At 35.9% G+C, this 20,096-nt stretch overlaps 1 protein-coding gene across 1 annotated transcript in view; it reads right to left on the bottom strand.

The window, feature by feature from the left end:
* Positions 1–20,096, bottom strand: part of CSMD3 (CUB and Sushi multiple domains 3) — a gene marked incomplete at its 5' end in the record, with an annotated part of 706,489 nt that overhangs the window by 354,199 nt on the left and 332,194 nt on the right. The window lies entirely within an intron of this gene.

Genomic DNA, 20,096 nt, shown 5'->3' on the forward strand with positions numbered 1-20,096 from the left:
CATTTGCTGTACATATTTATGCTGCATTTTTGCAAATAATGAAATTCTGTTCTTTTTTATTGTTATTATTATTATATTTTAGAGTACTACTTGAGATACAATAGTGAACATACAATAAAAGGTAAAAGACAAATGTTTGAATGTGAATAAAAGAGAGAGATGGAAGTTGGAAACAAGGGGCAGTTTTTCAGGATCTTTGACTTCAGAAAACAATTTTATTTCTTCACATTTTTCTTCTCCACCAACTACCCAAATCATGATCCATGATCACTTAAGCATCTAGTATTCCTAGATAATAATAAGCCTTAGCCATAAATTACACGAAGGCAAAAAATCAGCATGTTACCACCAATAGCAAATGTCGCCACTGTAATGAGAAAGACGAAACAGTCAACCATTTGATCAGTGGGTGCAGCAAAATTTCACAAACTGACTACCTACAATGCTATGACCGAGTTGCTAAGATCATTCACTGGAAATTGTGCCAGAAGTTTGGATTTGAGTACAGCAAAAACTACTGGGAACATCAGGTTGAGAAGGTTCTAGAGAATGAAAAATCAAGATCTTGTGGGATTTCAGAATTCAGACCGACAGGAACTTGGCCTACAATACACCTGTCATAACAATAGTTGAAAAGAAAAAAAAAAGTTTGGTTCATTGATATTGCAATACCTGGAGATGCGCGAATGGAAGATAAGCAGCAAGAAAAAATCACAAAGTACTGGGACTTCTAAAGTTGAGTGACTGTGGAAAAATAAATCATGTATTGTTCTGATTGTAATTGGAGCCCTTGGAGTAATACCTAAAGGGCTACCTCACTATTTGGAAATTCTAAATTTATCAGACTTCAACATTCTGATTCTACAAAAAAACACCTTACTTGGAACAGCTTATATCCTCCGACATTACCTTAACAGTTCCTAGGTCCTTGGTTAGGACTCAAGCTGTTGAGCTATCAACCAGCCCCAAAGGCTGTGAATCTCATCAAAGATTAACCACATACTAACAACAACAACCACCACCACCCAAAAAGTGATTTCTTTGGCAGTATTTGCCAAGAGCTGAAAGGGATAGAGGACTTCTACAGGTAAAGGAAGAGAAGCATGGCTTTAATAACCATATTAAGAAGAGCCAAGAACTCTTGCTAAGGATGTCAATCAAGAAAAGCTCTTGAAAACAACAAAGATGAAGGCTGAATACAGAAAAGAAATAATTGAAAACAAATTTGTTAATTAGAAGAACAAGCTGCTGCATGGTTAATACTTGACGGATTTAAAAAGCTGATTAAAAAACCCACATGGAGTTGGTTAAGATCAGGATTAAAGCAATCGAAGTCTTTATTTTAGTGGCTCAGGAACAAACTTTGACAACTAATTGCATGAAGGCAAAAATCTTACTGTAACTAACAACAGCAGATGTTGCCTTTCTAATAAAAAGGATGAAACAATTGATCAGTGGCTGCAGCAAAATTTCACAAACCGACTACAAGCAGTCACAACTGAGTTGTAAAAAATTATTAACGTGTAACTTTGCCAGAAGTTTGAATTTGAATGTAGTAAAAACTACTGGAACCATCAAATTGAGTAGATTTTGTAAAATGAGTGGGTTAAGGTCTTATAAACTTTAAGATGCAGATAGACAGGCAAATTCAATGGTGAAAAGAGTAAGGTTCTACATTTAGGCAACAAAAACGAAATGCACAGGTACAGTATAGGTGGTACCTTGCTCAATAGTAGTAAATTTGGAGTCCTAGTGGACAACCATTTAAATATGAGCCAGCAGTGTTCAGCAGCTGTCAAAAAAGCCAATACAGTTCTAGGCTGCATCAACAGAGGGATAGAGTGTTAATACCACTTTATAATGCCTTGGTAAGCACACACTTGGAATACTGCATTCAGTTTTGGCCGCCACGATGTAGAAAAGATGTGGAGACTCTATAAGGAGTGCAGAGAAGAGCAATAAAGATGATTAGGGGACTGGAGTCTAAAACATATGAAGAACGGTTGCAGGAACAGGGTTTGTCTAGTTTAATAGAAAGAAGGACTAGGGGAGAAATGATAGCAGTGTTCCAATATCTCAAGGGTTGCCACAAAGAAGAAGGAATCAAACTGTTCTCCAAGGCACATGAGGGTAGATCAAGAAGCAATGGGTGGAAACTAATCAAGGAGAGAAGCAACTTAGAACTGAGGAGAAATTTCCTGACAGTTAGAATAGTTAATCAGTGGAACAGCTTGCCTCCAGAAGTTGTGAATGTCCCAACACTGGAAGTCTTTAAGAAGATGTTGGAAAGCCATTTGTCTGAAATGGTATAGGGTTTCCTGCCTAGGCAGGGGGTTGGACTAGAAGACCTCCAAGGTCCCTTCCAACTCTGCTATTGTATTGTATAACATGCCTGATAATACAGTGATTTAAAAGAAGAAAATTTAGTTGCTATTCAGAATGATTTTAGGATTGAGAAAAAACAATGGGAAAATATGAAATGCTGTATAAGGACATGCAGGTCCAAGTTGAATATTTATATTTAAAAAAGGGTTACACCAATCTTGATTGGGGACATTGGAACAATGCCTAAAGGACTTCCTCAAAATCTGGAAATATTGAATTTGTCAGATTTGAGCATTCTAATTTTACAAAAAAGTACCCTGCTTGGAACTGCCTATATTGTTAGATGTTATCTTAATAATAGGAGAAGCAATGGCTCAGCAATGAAAGACAATGAGCTTGTCAACTGAAAAACCGGAAGCCTGGGTTCAAGATCTGAGTGCCCCTTGATTGGATGAGCTCCCATTATTTATCTCAGCTCCTGGCCACCTAGCAGTTTGAAAGCATGCATACCACCAAGTGGTACCTATTTATTTACTCACATGCACTTTGGTAGTATGGTAACAGTGTTCTGTGTGACTTGACATATAGTCATGCTGGCCCAATGACTATGGAAAGGATCTTTGGACAATGTTGGTCCCTTGGCTAAGAAATGGAGATGAGAACAGCCCACTAGACTTGGCCTTGACTGGAGGCGGGGAACTTTTTCCTTTACCTTTATTTTAATAATACATAGGACCTTTATTAGTACTTGAATTATTAAGATTCCACCAGTCTTAGACTGTGAATCTAACAGTAGATTACCTAAACATAGTAGCAATATGACTACTACTACTACTACTACTACTACTACTACTACTACTAATAATAATAATAATAATAATAATAATAATAATAATAATAATAATAATAATTTTTGAATTATTTCTGAAAGCAAATATGCAAAAATGGAAAACAGTTCTAACAACAAATGGGGAGGACATTGGTGAAGTCAACATCAGACGAGGAATCTTCCAAGGGGATAAACTTTCACTACTACTGTTCAACATTGCATTAATTCCACTGACAATAATCCTACGAAATACAAAACTGGGATACCAATTCTCAATCCAACAGGGCAAGATAAACCATCTACTATACATGGATGACTTAAAAATATATGCAAAAAGCTCCACTGAACTTAAATCAATACTCAACACAGTTCAACTGTTCAGCAGTGACATCAAAATGAACTTTGGACTTGAAAAATGTGCTATATTATCCATGCAGCAAGAAAAATGGGGAAAAAACAGAAAGAATAGAACTGGGAAATGGAAATATAGTGAAAGCATTAGCAAAGGATGATGGTTACAAGTACCTAGGCATATTGGAAGCAGATAACATCTTGAATGGAAAAGTCAAAGAGAATGCAAAAGGAATACACCAGGAGGGTCAGCAAAATATTAAAATCAAAGCTGAATGCTGGAAACATAATTAAAGCCATTAATACATGGGCAATTCCAGTAATACGCTACTCAGCTGGAATCGTCAACTGGACTCTGGCTGAACTGGAAAATCTGGATCGGAAAACACGCAAACTTTTGAATATGTACCACACTTTACATCCATGAAGTAACATTGACAGGTTGTATCTGCCAAGAAAATAAGGGGCAGGGGGTTATTGCAAATCCATCAAACTGTAAAAGAAGAAAAATGAAGTTTGAATGATTATGTGAACTAAAGTACAGAAAAATTGCTGCAGGCTGTGAAAACGGAGAACTGCATAAAAACAACAGAAACAAAGGCAGACTATAAGGAAAAACAGCTCAATGACAGGTTAAATAAATGGAAAACCAAAGCTTTGCATGGACAGCACTTGAAAAACCTCGAAGGAAAATGTGATAACAACTTGACATGGACATGGCTTAAGATGGGAACTATCAAGAAAGAAACGGAAGGTTTAATACTGGCTGCTCAAGAACAAGCACTACAACCTAATGCCATGAAAGTGAAGATACAAAAATCCACTGACAACCCAAATTGCCGACTTTGCAATAACAAAGTTGAAACTGTTTCACATTTAATATGTGAATGCAGCAAAATTGCACAAACTGATTACAAAGCTAGACACAACCGAGTTGCTAAATTAATCCACTGGTCATTATGTTAAAAAAATATGATTTACCCATATCCAGAAAGTCATTGGAATATAAAGTGGAAAAAGTTATCGAAAATGAGAAGGTGAAGATCTTGTGGGAATTTTGAGTACAAATGGATCGTCATTTACAGTTTATTGATATCGCTGTTCCTGGAGATGCCAGAATCAAAGAAAATGAACTAGAAAAAATAATGAAATATCGCGACCTGGCCATCGAAACTACAGGGCTATGGATGAAGCATGTAACAGTGATACCCATTGTCATCGGGGCACCTGGCACCATGTCCAAGAATTTTACAAGATACATCAACAAATTGCAGCTTCCTGCAATAACACCAGTGGAACTACAAAAAACTGTGCTGCTCAGAACATCTTATATTTTAAGAAGGTACTTGGTTGATACCTAGGACGCTGGCAGCAAACCGTATCAACCATTAGCACCAGTCACCGGTATTTCTGATGCATTTTTGAATATTCAGTTGGCTGAGTTTCATGTTTAATGAATAAAGTTTATAATAATCACTGTTCAACAACAACATCTGCTTATCCCAGGTCCCTGGGACAGACTCAATAGGTGGATAAAAATGCCAAATCAAGTCTAAAATCTAGTTGGCTGCGTGATAATTAAATAATATTAATAGAAGTAGAATAACTATAGCAAAAGAAAGCATAATAGAATCAGTAGTAATAGGCATCTTCGATGCAGTCCTAAAACAACTAGAGAACTGCGTGAACACCATCAACATTGATTAAATCACCATCAGTCAATTGCAAAAGGCAGCTTTACTTGGAACAGCTTACATCCTTCAATGATACTTTTAATATTATTTAAAAAAACAACATCTGCCGAAAGGACTTGATATGTGGATAAAAATGCTAAGTGTGATTTCTCTGCATATTTCCAGCAATTCTTATTCTGCTCCCCCCCCCCCATCTCTTACATAATGTTCAGTATTCACCACTCTCATTCAATCAACATTTTCTTGGCTGTTAAATGATCATTGGCTATTTTGGAAATTTATTTATGGGATTTATTCCATCTGCCCACTCTGCTCATTTTTCTTTCTCATACCTGCATGTTACAAGTTAGATAATCAATTATCTGAAATAAAGAAAATGGTAATGGTGTCTTAAAACAACAAACCAATTCTTTTTTTAAAAGATTTTAGCTAAAAACTTTTGCAATAAAAGTTGAATAACTACCCCTACTTTCAAGAAAATCATTAATATCTGACTTAGATTGTGGTGATAGACACTCTTATTTAGATATAAACCCCTGCAAGATTTCATGCCACTTCCAGTACATTGAATCTGGCTACATACAATATCTCATATATTAAAGTCATAGTGGCTTTTTAAATAATTGGTTAGATTGTCTTTCAAGTCCTGATTACAAATATTTCTTCTCTTATTATACAAATGGCACATCTCCAATGAGATGATATCCAATTATATTACACAACAAATAAAAGATTTCATTTACCAGTAGTGACTGGGACATGGAGTGGACATGGTAGAATAAACTGATAATTGCACTGTAGGATAGTATTTGTTTTCAAAGCAGAACCAAACAATCAAAAATGAACACATCAAAGCACCTATAAAGTAGGCACAAATCTATTATTTTCTGGAATTTTGATATTAAGGAGGGAAAGCCTCTTCTGTTTTTTTTTTAAATTTGTACTGATATAATTATTATATTAGGGCTAAAGACAAACATTGAATGTAAGAAATCACACACACATATCCAATCATGATTAAAAGGGGAGAATGAACAAAACCAATCAAGAGATAGTAAAAAAATGTCCCAGGTTTCTTAACTCGTATTAATAATACAATGACTTCATCAGGTGGCATGATGGGAGGATGGGATATGGAACACATTCATTCTAAGCTAGGCTTTTGACTATGAAGGTTTCACAAATGGGGGGAAAAAACCAATGCCTTGAAGTGTACTTAAAACCTACTGGCAATTAGTACAACTGGCACAGCAGAGGTGTAACATGTACCAAAAACATAACCACAACTGTCTTTTCCATCACTTTCTATACCACCTGAATAATTTTAAGAAATCTATGTTTTGTGTTTAGCAATAGTCCATCTGCAAGGTGATTAAAGCATGATTCAGAGGTGATATTCAGCCAGTTCTAACAGTTCTGGAGAACCGGTAGCAGAAATTTTGAGTAGTTTAGAGAACCAGCAAATAGACTGGCCCTGTCCCACTGCCTCCCAGCCTCCCAGCTGATCTTCTTTTGTTGCCCTGAACAGAACAATGGAGCTGGAAAGCAGGTTAGTGGGGTGGGAAGGGAATGGGGATTTTGCAGTATCCTTCTCCCAGGAATGGGGAAGGAATGGGGATTTTGCAGTATCCTTTCCCTGCCACGCCCACAAAGCCACACTCACAAAGCCACACCACACTCACAAAGCCATGCCCACAGAACCAGTAATAAAAATTTTTGAATCCCACCCCACTGGCATGATTGACTGTGATAAGGGACTCCTGTTCCAGGACAAGATAAAGCTTGCGTAGATGAATGTGGGTAAAGGTCCTTCTAGTCACAGCTGCTACTAGCTCTTGGAGCAGGAGCTATAAATCTTGAAAGTTGCCTAAATAGTACCCCAATTCTGACTGGGGCAATAAACTAGTAGCAACAGCAATAGCAACACTTAGACTTATATACTGCTTCAAAGTTCTTTATAGCCCTCTCCAAGTGATTTACAAAATCAGCATATTTCCCCAACAGTCTGGGTTCTCATTGAACCAACTGCAGAAGGATGGCAGGCTGAGTCAAGTTTGAGCTGGTGAGCATCAAATTCATGGCAGTGATCAGGGAGTTAGCCTGCAATACAACATTCTAATCAGTGTGCCACCTAATTCAGAGCTAGAGATGGAAAATACATGGCGTTGGAAGAATGATGAAGAGCCAACCATTGGCATGGAGAAAGGAGAGAAAGACCACAACACCATGTCTTCTGGTCCCAATCTACATTTCAGTCTCATTTAAAACATCATAACTGAAGGTTTCAAAAGTTACTGACAAATCAAGAAGACCGAGGACAGTCACATCACCTCAGACCTGTCTCTGCCAGAAGTCACCACCAAGTGCAGTCAATGCCAACTCTGTGCCATGAATTTGAGACTAGATTTGGTTTACTTAGCAAAAATTTTGTTTATTTATAAGTACAACAGTTCTTACAAAGTAGCAAGATCCCACAGTTCATGAATGGATAGCTATGGGCATCCATAGGACTTTACCGCTTTTGTCAAAATGTTTAAAGTCATATTTTGGTCTTGCAGAAGAAGACTGTCCCTTTTGTTATATGAGTGCAATGTCATCATGCAACAGACAAAAGGGTAAGCAAGTGTGCATTGTTATGCTACAATGCTGATTTTGTCAGTCTATTTCCTAGTTCCCTTCCTTATGGATGTTTCTGCAGGTAGCTCAGCCAAAATAATATTATGTGCTAAAAAGAGCAAATAAGAATAAGTGGTGTGTACATTGTGACCCGATAATAAATCGGTCTTTGAAAAGTCACATTGATGCGATTTGAGCTTCTCTGGAATTTAACTGTAATCCTGTACTGGTAAAATACTATATTTTACAGATATGGGGGAAGGGAGGGAGGGAGGTAGTGGGAGAGAAGGAGGGAGAGAGGGAGGGAGAGACAGAGACAGAGAGATAAAGTAGCCTATCAACTAAGAATAAATTATCAAGTCTTCTTGTCTGAAATATTTAGAATGGAATACACTTCATATTAAACAGAAACTCATTAAAATGACATGGCGTAAGGACTCATTTTTGCATCACTTCTGGAGAAAACAATATGGGAGGAATATTAAATCAATGAAATATAAGGTTTCTTACATGATAGTAAGAAACGTATGGGGGGCAGAGTGACTACTTTTGTCTACTTGTGAGAATTAACTATATTTACTACTGTCAGTAAACCTATCCATAAAACTGGAATATGATTCCAGGAAAAAAGAAAAACACCATCAAATAATTTGTAACAAATTTTTCTATTCAAGGGTTTTGATTTTGTTTTCCATTTCAAAGCCCAAAGTGTCCAATTTTATGGTTTCTGGCATCCCTATTTTTCTACCAAATGTATGCCAAATGTCATATGTGTAAATATATATATCAATCTATTTACTAAATTCATATTGTGAAGTTTTGAGGGCTTGTTTCCCTTTGAAAAAAGTTCGGCTAATATGCCCCTGAAGGCTGCTTCTCAAAGCAATCTAGTCCCTTTATAATATCTTTGATTTTGAGCACAACTCAGTCTTCTCCTTCAAGCCCAGATAATGGCAGAACACTAGAGAAATTTCTTTCAGCAAGAAAACGTTGAGAAGAAGCCTTCTCCAGTGGCACTGATTTAAGGATGTTCCAGATGGACAACTATTCTTCACAATATACATGGTCAAGATGCTAGCCTAGAAACCAGAAGTCTGCGAAATCTAGTACTGCCTTAAGCCTGCATTAAGTTCTACTTTCACCTTAGGCATGAAGTCTGGCTTGGTGACCTTGGGCCAGTCAACCCAAACTCAACTCTCAGCTCAATGGACCTCTCAAGGCTGTTGTTGTGGAGAAAATAGGAGGAAGAGAGAACATTAGGTATGCTCACTACCTTAAGTTATTTATAAAAATAATATAGGTAGGATAAAAAATATATTTTAAAGAGAGACCAATAGAAGAGTTTTTTACATATCTGGCCATGTTTTCCTTAATTTCCATTTAATGATATCCAATTACTTATTTTTTTTAAAGTTTCATTTTTTATATTGTACTAGCCGATAACCCGGCCTTGCCCAGGTATTTATTTATAGGGGGAAAATGTCTGTACCAAAAGTAATTTCTAATGTTGGATTTTCCCCCATTACCAGAAGGATCCCCCTTGTGGAGTACTGTGAAGCCATTACCATGGCAACTCCACTGCACTGTACAGTAGAAGCCATTTTAAGGCACAACAGGTTGTATCTTAACAAAACACACACCCGAGGGACTTTAGGGGTGTCTTATCCCCACAATATTTGTTTCCAGAGAGTAAGTCATCTGTGTACCCAGTTTGGTTGAAATTGTTCAAGGCATTCCAGAGTTATGTTGGAACATACACATGCATACACACAGCCATTTTTATATAAATAGATTAATTCTTATGAGAATATATATTTTATATGTATTATGTGTATTATGTGGACACAATAAAGTTATAAAAAGAGGGAAGAAAGGAAAAGCAAGTCTTAGTTTATTAGAGAGAAAGTACTCCACACCATCTCATCTTCTGCATCACAAAATGTCGATGAAAAAAGTATAATGTGAACTAATACATACCTTATTCATAGAAAGTTGGAAACCTTTATTACATGAAACAAATAATATGAAATGGTCTTTTTGATTAGGTAACAAGAAAATCATTATAACAAATTTCAGTATTTAAGACTATGCAGTTAATTTTTTTTAAAAAAAAATCTGATTCATCTTATTACTGATCTTTTTTCAGTAATAATATATGTCCTGTTCGGAAAAAAGTGCTACGTTTTCATTGATTAAAATAACTCAGTATGTTTAATTGGCATCTTTGCCTGCAATCCTGCATGGCAACTAGAAGTGCATTAAAAAATCACTATTCCTGAGGTGGTATGCAACAACTAACTTTTTACGTAAATAATGATTTATTTAGTTAGTTTTTTTTAAACAACAGGCGATATTGTTGTTTTCTTTGGAAGGATGCTAGGATGGACTGCTGCGGATTTGCACCTATTCAGGAGAATCTCTAGCTAAGAATCTTCTCAGTTCAGAGAACCTACAAATCCCACCCTTGTCTGGTCCCACTCACCCTGCCCCACACTTCCAACCCCACTCCTCCCAGGAGTCCCCATGTTGCCTGTTTGGGATGCCAGGTAAGTACAGGGCCCACATGGATGCTCAAGGAGGATAAAAACTGACTTCCCAGAAGTTCCAGAAGGCTGGAAATGGCTTGTTTCTGTCCTCCAGAGGGCCTCCGGAGCCCAGGGGAGGCTGTTTTCACCATCCCAGAGGCTCAAGGAAAGCCTCCGGAACCCAAGGTGGGCAAAAATGCCTACTCCCCTTCCATTGTGCAGGCAGCTGACTAGGCCATACCCACCATGGCCATGCCCACCCAGCAACTGGGCAGAGTTTAGCAACTATTGCTAAATTTTTTGAAGCCCACCCCTGGAAGGATGTACATTTTCTTACATATCCTATGTAAGAAAAGAATAATTTCAATGAAAATCCAATCTACAATGTCCCTTCTATTATTTAAACACAAGCATTTGGTGATTATTATTTTTTTGAAGTCTAAGTAATGCCGGAATAAAACATAACTATCTTAATTAAACCAGACTTGAAGTGTTGTGATTTAAGCATAATTCTAGCACTGAGAGCAATAATTACTCAACCCATAACAATTCATTTTTTCCAAGTAACGTAATAATTTGTCAGGGATGTGTCTGCTGAATTGACAGGGATAGTGGTGAAAGTGTCTACAAAGATGGAAAAGATATTCTATTCTTCTTCTCTATCTCAGGCTATTGATGGATCATGGAGATATCTCAAAAATTCAAGAGAAGGCTTTGTACAAAGAGGAATTAGATTTCTCTCCAACTTTCTAAGTTGTCATTGACAGATATAAGAAGGCACAGTTGTTAGGTAAACAGATGTCAAAGTAAGTGGGGGGGGGAACTGGGATTGGTAATGAAATGAAAGGAAATGGTTGAATTTTACAATTTATTGGCAAAAGATAGGCAACCCAATATAGAAAGATATATCCTCTACTCTGGAGAGTGAATAATAGTTAACTTTTTGAATTCAATGCAAGCTATAGTTCATGAAATTAAATTGAATATGTACTTCTGACTTATGAAATTTGAAAGAATATTCCAAAATAGCAATATAGTCATAGATCCACCCAACCGACAACAATGCAAACAGAAACTTTGGGTGTTTTTTTTTCTTTAAAAAAATGTCATTTTCTTTAGTCCAATGTGTCTGAGCAGTAACTATAATATGGAACTGTTCTTGGGCACTTCTCCAATATCAGAGGTATATGAATGGAGAATTGAGCAGCCATGCTAAAAAGATTTTATGGATATTTGAGCCTTATGCTAAAGCTCTTAAGAAACCTTGGAAAATATTTTTTTTTCATTATTGTTTTGCAGGGGGAACAGGCGTGAAAAGCAGAATTGGGAAGAAAGTGATCTGATTTCTTTGGGTGTAGAAAATAATTGGGAAAATAAGAGATGACTAATAAATATAACATTATTCACACATGTTTCAGTTTAGAAATAAGGGGACTAAAAATTGCACCTAACTCTTGGTTTTTTATGACTTCACATTTGATCCTTCATCATAAATAAATACAAAAAGAAAGTAACTAAAAAACAATAATGAAAACTTATAGCATAAACTGGACTAACAACAACAGGCAGACAGACAGACATTTTGGCTCACAACACCCCGACATCACTATTGTGGAAAAGAAAAGAAAAAGTCTGGTTCATTGATATTGCAATACCAGATGATGCACGATTTGAAAAGAAGCAACTAGGAAAATATAATGAAATACTGTAATCTGTAAATTGAAGTTGAGTGATGATGGAGGAAGAAATTAATGGTTGTACCAAAAGTAATAGGATCCCTTGGAGCAATACCCAAAGGGTTGCCTACATACATGGAAGTTATGAACATATCAGACTTGAATATTTTAACTTTGAAAAAAAAAACTTACCTGGCGCTGCCTTTATATTCAGACATTACTTTAACAATTCTTAGATCTTTGGTTAGGAATTGAACTGTTAAAAATTTTCAACTCCCAGACCGTGAATCAAGTTGAAGACTTTATTATTATTAATTATCACACAACAACCAAACTGGGTTTGGCAATTTTGCCTACTTATGGAGTCCTTACCAAGGACCTGGGATAGGCAAATCTGGATTTCTGATGGTGTTACAGATATTGTCACAGGATGGAAGCAGTTCCAAGTAAAGGCTGTCTTCTGAAATTGACTGATGGCAAATTTGTCAATGTCTATGGTGTTCAAGTGGTGCTCTAATGTTTGGGGCTAGACCTAAGACATCTATTACATCATATTTAAATTTGTTTTTATTCGTTTTGCATTTTTAGTAATTTTATTATCATTATCATCATCATCATCCTTAATATTATCATTCCTGATTGGACAAGACCAAGCCTTAAGAGCTAATATATACAAAGCCATAACTAAAAAAGACAGCAACAGACAGCAAATGTTATTTCTGAAAGAAGGTGAAAAAAACAGTGGACCACCTAGTTAGTTGCTGCAAGAAGATCAAACAGATCAATTACAAAAAATATCATGAAAAAGTAGAATAGTGCACTGTAAGATTTGCAAGTAATACCATTTGTCTGCAAACAAAACCTGGTTGGACTGCCAAATAGACAAAATAATAGAAAATGAAGATGCCGAATTGCCCTGGGACCTTAGAATTCTAACAGACAAATGCTACCATAAGACCTGAGATTTAACAATTGTCAATAAGATACAAGGGAAAAAAATCTGGAGAATGGATATGGCAGTACTGGAAGATAACAGAATAGAATATAAAATATTGGAGAAAAGCACAGAATACAAACACTTGCAAATAAAAATAAAACAACTGGCAAAAGAAAGCAAGAATAGTACCAATAACAATATGCACCTTGGGAGCAATTCCCAAAGTAAACCTGGAGCACCACTTGAACACCATTGGCATTGACAAAATCACATTCAATCAATTGCAAAAGGCAGCTTTATTTGGAGCAACTTACATCCCATGGCAATACCTTTAATATTACAAAGGAACATCTGCCTATCCTGGGTCCTTGGGAAGGATCAGATAGGTAGATAAAAATACAAAATCCAACCTAAATCTCAGGCTGGCTGGCTGACCAACCATATAATAATGGTCATACATCTCTATTTCTACACAAATTTCACCACACAGATAATTGAGAGGCATTCTGCAAGAGCCTTTTTTTCTTTCGCAAGGAATTGCACCTTTCTCATTGTTGCACTGAAAGTCGGGAATGCCCTCCCCATAAATCTTTGTCATCTACTGCTACGAGCGTATTTGTTAGTTTCCTCGCTCAAATTTATGCTCTAGTCTACTTCTTCGTGGTATTCAGTGTAACTTCCAACAATGAAATTGCAGAGTAAATGTAGAGTTTCAAGGCCTTCAAAGAACCATAAAGCCTTAAAATATGTTTATTGCAATTCTAACCCTGTTTGAAACCCAATTTACATGCCAATGAAAAGTGGTTTCCATTTTCAATATATTTAATTTATTCCTTTTAGTGAATGGTTCTTTCCATCTGTGGGCGAATTAAAAGATTGGACAGCTTTATTTGTTGGTGTTTTATTGTGTCTTTAATTTATCCATTTTTTTCATAGTGCTTATTGGTATCTTGAGTATTTTTCTAACGTATAAGGTTTAAACTCAATTTACCTTGAAAATAATTTGATGTTTTAGCCCTAAACAGTAAACCAGATTAAGAACCAACTCTACAGGAAGACTCAGATTATACTTTATTGAAGTATGCTGCATTAACGAAATCTTTCAATTCTCCCTATTATACCCCAATAAGTCAGAAAGTACCAGCCTTACTAATATCAATTCCTTTCCAAGACTTAAGACTTTTGCCTTTTTGGTTGAATAACAATTTCTGAATAATTACTTTAAAGCTATTTATATTACTTTCTACATGATGAGTCAGATTATAGCTATATTTAATTGGGCTATCTTTTAATAGACAGGAATTAATAAACAGTATGGGGGTTAGACGTGCATTTAAATTTAGAAATCAATGTGGCACATATCTGGTAAAATTTCCATCTTAGTAATACATTCATTTCTGAAAAGTGTATATTTGTAAGCATCTGATCCAAAGTACAAAAGAAGCAACAACAAAACAGATAAAACTTGAGTCACAATGTCACAACGCAATGACTTTGATTCTCATCCTCAAGTTGGAAATACAGAATGATTTTTGCATTGCAAGTTCATCATTTAATACTCATTTCCCAATATGGACAGTTGTGAGAATGTTTATGAAGCCACAAATTTATGGAATATAAGCATATATTAATGTTAATGACACACAAAATGTATACAATTTGAACCATTTTCATTTTAAGGGAATAAGAATGCACTTTTATTGTATGTATGTATGTATGTATATGCTGGTCTTGTTGTATTCAGGTCTTTTCTCATGTAAGATTGAGATTGTCTTGGCAATGTTTCAGCGAGGTCTCACTCGCCATTCTCAGGCTAGTATTTTCTTTTGTGTCATGTAGAAAATATATATATACACATATATACATACATTCATACATGCTTTCTTTTAAACCATAACCAAACAGGTACCCAAATAAAGACTTGCAGCCTTTCTTCACCAAAATTAGGTGAATAAGGACTTTTGATAATATTTTTTAAAATTAAAAAAACAATTTTAACAATACAATTCTGTTGGGAGATACTTATAACTTATGGTTTTCCCAAATTTATTTAAGCACTTATGTTTTTCCCAGAATCCTGGTGAAATGCTGAAATTAGACAATCTATTGAAAGTCAATTTACTGAATATCTATAAATTATTAAACTCATTGTGTTTAACCATTGTCTATTTGTACCAAGTTAGCCCAAAGAATGCATTATACTAAAACTATTTTAGAACCAACAACCCTAAAATCCGCTAACTTAAAGAACATGTAAAAAAATACCCATTGCATCTGTGAAATTGAAATTTTCATGTTCAGAGCAGCTTTATTTGCAAAGTTATGTGGTTGTGATTTTTGACCCTACTTGCCAGCTTCCCACAAGCAAAATCAATGGGGAAACCAGCAGGAAATCAGTTCCCTGTTCTACTTTTTTCTGTCTACCCATGGTCTTTCTATTTACCTTATTAGGTAAGTATATATTAAATTAGTATCAAAGTTCATTTGCCACTACATTTTTTTTAAGATACACACTTTTCTTAGATATTATTTGTTTTTTGTTTACACACACACACACAGACACACAGACACACACACAAACATAATTGGTTGGCCATTTTACAATGGGGTACCTCTGTGAAACTTACAGTTACATCTTAATTAAAACAAAAATATTGAAATAAATATGAAAGCTTAAAACAAAGACACTTGGGGAGAGTGGGCATGGAGCAGAGGGGAGATGGTATCTCTTTTACTCAATCAACCACCTTCATTGCAGTGATCCCCATCTGGGCTCCAAACCGACTGGCACAGCCACATCTTTGGGCTCTTCTGAAAAGACAGGCAGCTTGGGGCCAACCTCACATTTGGAGGCAAGATGTTCCAGAGATGATCATTGGATCATCCAGCATTGGGGTCAAAAGAGTTGCCTCAAATTGTCAGATGGGCAGTAAATAAATTTAGTGATGAAGAAATAAATAACATGATCAACTTCAAATCAGACTTGGTCTCAAAGGATGATAGCAATAGCATTTAGCATCTAAGTGGTTTACAGAGCAGCATATTGCCCCCAACCATTTGGGTGCTCATTTTGCCCACCTCGGAAGGATGGAAGGCTGAGTCAACCGTGAGCCTGGTGAGATTCGATCTGCCAAATTGCAGTCAGGCGGCAGTCAGCAGAAGTAGCCTGCAGTACTGCACTCTAACCACTGTGCCATCGTGTCTCATGATCCAACTCAAGGTCACAAGTTTGTCATGCATTCTACAAACCCCAAAATATATTCTACTCAGTTCAAATTCATATATTACTCCTAATATTCCTTCAGTTCATAATTCTACTTATAGATAAATTGTGTCAGTCTCCCACATAAGTCAGATAGGAAACAAAATGAACTGTATTAAATCCACTTTATTGTAAAGCTATATTAACAGAATCTTGCAATCTAGAAAGTACAAAACTTTCTGCCACAATTTTTAACTGCTTGATTTTAACACTGATTTCCTTTTTTTTTTCTCTGACCATTAAGCAGGACAAGAAACAATGAATGGAAACTAATCAAGGAGAGAAGCAACCTGGAATTAAGGAGAAACGTCCTAACAGTGAGATCAATTAAGCAGTGGAACAGTTTGCCATCAGAAGTTGTGGGTGTTTCATCATTATAGGGTTTGAAGAAAAGACTGGACAGCCACTTGCCTAATGGCTTGAGCAGGGGCTTGGACTAAAAGACCTTGAATGTCCCTTCAAGCTCTATTTTGATTGTTTGATTGGAAACTTCTCCAATTGTTTCTTAGACAGCTCTTCCTCTCATTCCCCAAGATCACACCTACATTCCAGCACATCTAAGGTGGTATTTTTCCTTAGATGTGAAATAGGGCTGAACAACTCATAGACTGCAGGAGCACATCCCCCAAACCTATTTTGTTTTCTTTAATATCTTAGCTCTTTTAAGGAGCTATCATCCAAATGTGAATGGATATTGGTGGTATGGTTTATTTCCAAATTTCAATGGGAAAAAAAAAGAGGTGTGTTGAATTTGCATTTTTTAAATTTAAAAAACCTTGGAAAAATATTCCAGTTTTATTGCATCTGGGGAAAAATATCACTTGCCGCTGCCATAGTTATGAATTCTGCAGCCTTTCATGTCCCACAAAAGCACAAACACACACATACACACAATAATCATCCGTATTGCCTTACCACTGTGTTCCCCCATATTTAAATAATATGCCATTTAGATCACAGCTGTGAGCATGTTCATATTTTTTTTAACATACTGGTGAGATTTAAAGTTACAAGCTGTTCATGATTTTGTCAATAATGCAATGTAGTCAATAAAGGATTGTCCATGATTTAGCCATGTTGGGCTATGTCATGACACCACAAGAAAGAAACGGGTTTGTGAGAAAGAAGATCAAGAAAAATTAGGGTAAAGAATAGAAATAGCTCAACCAAGATAATCAGAAGCACAATTTTAAAAAGCAACAACATAGACCTTCAGATAAATGAAAAAAAAAAATTCCCCATTTATTTCTGTTGCAATAATATCAGAACTAGAAAAGAGTTGGAACAATTTTAAAATGCTTCACAGACATAATTTACCGAGGTAGCCTATCTTTAAAAAATGAGTTCTTCCTTTCCATTACCATCTAATATTGAAGCCATATAATGATTTCTGATATTAAAAGTATATTAAAAAAGGTATACATATATGTCAGTAGAAGCAAATCAGTCAATCCATTAGCAGTAAGACCAGATCAATAAGAAAGAAATAGACTATTTTGCTTCCCATCCTATCTTTGAGCTAACCTATGGTACCATAAACAAATTTGTACATAGGGGAAGCAATTAATCCATTTTATTTATTTCATAAAATCATACCATTAATTCCAGAAGTGACATTAAGTCTCGGTTTGTTGAAACAAGTTAGAGGCAATTTCAATCCTGCAGCAAAACTGTGTAACATATTTGACCAATGCTTTATTATAATTAATATACAGTATTTCTTGCCTTGCACATTGATGCATTTGGGTAAGTCAAACTATAAGCTAGAAAACTGCAAACTAACAAATGCCTTCCATAGTACAGTAATTAACATGCGCTATGTTTTCAAACTATCCTTATTGGTTGACCAATCTTATATTCCAATATTAAACTTAAGCCAAAAAGATGCAAACAGTATTCCCATTTTTCTTTTTCATAAGTGGAATTGTACCTATTTTCATTTCACAATTATGAGAATATAAAGGTGTTCTTCTTAGACATGATGTCTCCCAGCACAGTTACCTAGTCATAAAGCAGCTATTTTGAACTGTCTGAAAAAGAGGCCTACATTTTCCATTACATTCTAATTGGATCTATTTTTATTTTACTAGTGATTGTAAGCTGTTCATTTTTTAAATGCCACCCTATTTATTTTAATTGTTACTGCAGTTTGAGTTTCCATTAAGAGCAACTATTAAAATCTCTGTAATGAATAAGTAATAAGTTGAAACAAATATATTTTACATTAATATACTTAGCTACAAGCTAAATAAGATATAATTAGTTCCTGTTTTCAATTAGGGAATCTTACAGCTTTAAATAACATGTTACAATATTGTACAAATACACACACATGTATATGTAATTTGTGCATGCAGACACATATGTATGTATGTGTAATCTTAGATCACATTGAACCTTTTTTTTTGGTTCAGATTTCAGTATATTTTACCAAAGTTATTTCATATGCTAAATTTGGATTGCATGATGCAAAAATAATAGAATAAAGAACATTACTGTTTTGAACAACTTTTTCATTTTAAAACCTCTCATTGATTACCTGTCCTTTGCTTACTTCAGTATGCAATGATTAATGCTATAGTTGTAAACTTCCACAGGACAATTTGTTATTTTTTGAATTATTGTTACTATTAAAGATAAAAAGTAAAGGTTCCCTGGCACATATGCGCTAGTCGTTCCCGACTCTAGGGGCAGTGCTCATCTCTGTTCCAAAGCCAAAGAGCCAGCGCTGTCCAAAAAGGTCTCCATGGTAATGTGGCCAGCATGATTAAAGTTCATGGAACGCTATTACCTTCCCACCAAAGATGGTTCCTATTTTTTCTACTTGCATTTTTCCATGCTTTCGAACTGCTAGGTTGGCAGAAGCTGGGACAAGGAACGGGAGCTCATTCCGTTACGTGGCGCTAGGGATTTGAACTGCCGAACTGCCGACCTTTCTGATCGAGAAGCTCAGCGTCTTAGCCACTGAGCAACTGCGCCCTTTGATTGTTACCATTATGTATTATATAACAACAACAGCAATAAAATTATTCTGCTGATGCTTATACATAACTGTAGCATGTTATGTGGGAGGAGACCATTATTTAATGAAAATGGGAGTAAGTGAGAATCACTTGAAAACGAACCATGCAGGAAGTGAATTGATTCTCATGGTTGGGAAAGAAAAAGAATGGAAACAGGTCATTGATGTCATATAGATAGAAATGTTTCAGTTGCCCTCGAACTATGAGACGGGCCATATAATTTATATGTCTATATTTCCTATTCATGACCAAGATGCATATTAATCTGCATTTGGCTAACTCAGCCTTCAATCCTTCTGAGGTCACTAAAATGAGGACTAGGTTTGTTGGTAATGATATTTACATAGTAAACTGCTGTACAGGTAGTCCTCGACTTACAACAGTTCATTTAGCGACCATTCAATGGGACTGAAAATATGATTTATGGACATTTTTTCATAGTTATGACCTTTGCCGCATCCCCATGATCATGTGATCAAAATGCAGATGCTTGATTCAAAGTTATGACCTTTGTTGTGTCCCAGGGTCATGTGATCCCTTTTTGCAAACTTCTAACAAGCAAAGTAAATGGGGAAGCCAGATTCATTTAACAATAAGGTTATTAACTTATCCGTTGCAGTGATTCACTTAACAACTGTGTCAAGAAAAGTTGTAAAATGGGGCAAAACTCACTTAACAAAGGTCTGACTTAACAACTGAAATTTGGGGCGCAATTGTGGACATAAGGCGAGGACTACCTGTAAAGCACTTATGGGGCGGAGTATAAGTCTAAACGCTGTTGCTAAATGCTATTAATCTTAGTTTGCTCAAGACACAAGTATGCCACACTTGCTGAATTCTGGGGCTAAACATGGTGAA

The sequence above is a fragment of the Natrix helvetica genome (genome assembly GCF_964273705.1).
Source record: "Natrix helvetica genome assembly, chromosome: 4".
NCBI classification, from domain to species: domain Eukaryota; kingdom Metazoa; phylum Chordata; class Lepidosauria; order Squamata; family Natricidae; genus Natrix; species Natrix helvetica.